Below are 2,723 nucleotides of genomic sequence, written 5' to 3' on the forward strand. Positions count from 1 at the left end.
TCTGGGATTTATTCACAGAAGACGTCCACATCGGTGAGAAACTAATTCAACATTCATAGTTTGTTCATTTACCCAAATTCAAGTTTCATAGCCGAAGCTGCAGATTTTAAATTTCACTCACGGTCTTCGTCTGTGTCTTCAACATGATTGTTCCATTATCTTAAATCGAAATAGTTGTTTCTTTGAACATGTTTTCCTAAGCTCTGCCTCCAGATGTTATTTTAAACTTTCACACTAATCTGGAGTTCAATTCATATTTAAAGCGCCTGTTTAAGATCTGAAACATCCGGATCGTCTGTACATGGACAAGCTGCCGCTGTAGTGAGTAGATATCTATATTTTATAAGTTACTATTTTCAGACTGTCACAAAGAAATACAGGAAGAACATGTTTTCCTTTAATTCTGTATAAAACTGTCCCAAAACTTTACTTCTAACTTTTTTTTGCAGACCATTTTAGATGTTACATCCATTCATATGTATGGCTCATATTAGTATGAGCCATACAGGCAGACAAGCAGTACCACAAAGTAACATTACAAACACTAGATGGCACAATACCTACCTAAATATAATACTTAGTGAGTGAATTAACATAAACAATAGTCAGAAACTTCCCTCCTAACCAGCTGCAGATCATTTCCTGTGAAAATTAACTGGAACTGGAAGAAGTTTCTGATTAATTCTGGTTCAATAAACAGATTATTTCAACTCCAGTAAAGGTATAGTGATAAATCCTAATATATATTACATGTACTTTACAAAATGATCACAAGATGGCACTGTTGCGCTTAGCGCGAGAATCTCTAAATCTAGGAACCAAACTGCAAACAAACTGATCTTCTCTGCATTTAAACTGAGAGAAACAACAGTTCAAATGTAAAGACAAAAAATCGATAAGAACTGAATCATTTAATGTGTTACTGTTAAAGCCTGTCTTTTATTAAAGAGATTTAAGAGTTCTTGAAACTTCTTCTCCCAGTGAAACATCAAATGATGTTTCACTTGACTTGGGCTGTTTGCGTGAAGATTTTTACTATTTTTTTTTTTTTTTTATTGTTTAGGATGAAGATACCTCAGATAAACTGTACTCAAGCCTCCAACAACAAACCAGAGACATTTACCAAACTGTCTCCTCGGGTCGCCATCAGTATAAAACTGAAACCAAAGTCACTGATGAGCTGGAAAACAAGGAAATGACCAGAAATTGTAACATTTATGAAAACATTTTGAACTGAAAATCTGTCTTGATAAATACAACTGAATTTCCTCGTTATGTTGTGCTGTGATAGACCAACATGCAGCATGTTGAAGGTCAGTGTTATCACCTAGTGATGACAATGACCTGCTTGTTTATTACCATACTGACAAAATATGGTGGTATTATATGAAATCACAACTGTTCTGTTTGTTTTGCATGTTGATCTTAATACAAAAAATCTTTATTTTTTTGTCATTTAACAATTTTTTTTAATTTCTACTTGATTATGCTTTTATGTCATGTTTCTAACACATCTGATGTTTTTCATATGTTCCCTTGATTTTGCTTTAAATGGCTCTAAATTTTACAAATGATGATATATAAATAAATCTACTTCACCTTTGAAAATGATGGACACTGTTTCTACAATATAGCACAATAATTCATAACAGGATCTGATTTCTGTGTTTAGTTTTGTTGTCTTTATAATTTGATTCTGGCTGTCGCTGAAAAAAAAAAAAAACCTTAATACCCAGTTATTAAGATGTTAAGAATTAGGAGCAGTAATTTAAGCAGTAAATAATAATATTAATGATATATCTTATTTAATAGGTGTCTTCCAGAGCACCTGGTATAGAGCAGTAGTGAAAAATTAAAAGCAATAAAAAAAATTAAAGAGCAGTTATATGGAGATTTGACAGAGATGAGGAGAAAGTTAATGCTCTTAGAGCGATATGCATGAGCCCCAACATCACACACTTTTAAAATTACAAATTGCAAAATTAATCAAAATTTACTATGACCTTAGTCATTATGACCTGAATTATGAGACTTAAAAATGTAACCATAAACAAACTGGAAGACGACTTTTAGCCACTTGTTTCTGGCGGCACGTAAAACTTTGGTAAACCTTCATGAATTGTTGCATTTTTCGACCTGGTTGCGAACATGTTTGTGTGAAAGTGTTGCATAAAGAAGCAACGAGGAACCTAACCTACATAAAGCATGACCTTTATTCTTTTTACTGCTTACATTCAAGTTATAAAAGTGTGAAGACCACAAAGCAAACATGACATTTAGATCTCCTAACCCCATATTGTTGCAAAAAAAAAAAAAAAGCAGGAAGTCCTGACTAACATCATAACATGCTGATAAAGCTTTAATCTAAGATGTTAGAGTACAGAAAAATGCAATAATGGTTAATACCAATAGTAGTTCATTGTTATGCTTTTAAGCAAACTAACATTACAAACTGTAATTTGAATTGTGCAGAGATAATTCCTGTTTGTGTGGTCTGTTGTTTCAAAGAAAGGCCGTCATGCAGGCGCATTTCCTTTTGAAAAAAAAAAAGAAAGTCACATCCTTTTGTGCCGTTGTGAGAGATGAGAATTTGTGGTTTGTGTCGCCCAAAAAGATTTAAAGGACAGTTCAGGCGGCCTCAGTTCAGTGCAGCAGCAGATTTTGCTGCAATAAGCAGGTTAGATGGATGCATTGAGATTCAGCCTTTTACTTCTTCTTCCATG

The sequence above is a fragment of the Poecilia formosa genome, unplaced genomic scaffold (genome assembly GCF_000485575.1).
Source record: "Poecilia formosa unplaced genomic scaffold, Poecilia_formosa-5.1.2 Scaffold297, whole genome shotgun sequence".
In the NCBI taxonomy this organism is placed as follows: Eukaryota; Metazoa; Chordata; class Actinopteri; order Cyprinodontiformes; family Poeciliidae; genus Poecilia; species Poecilia formosa.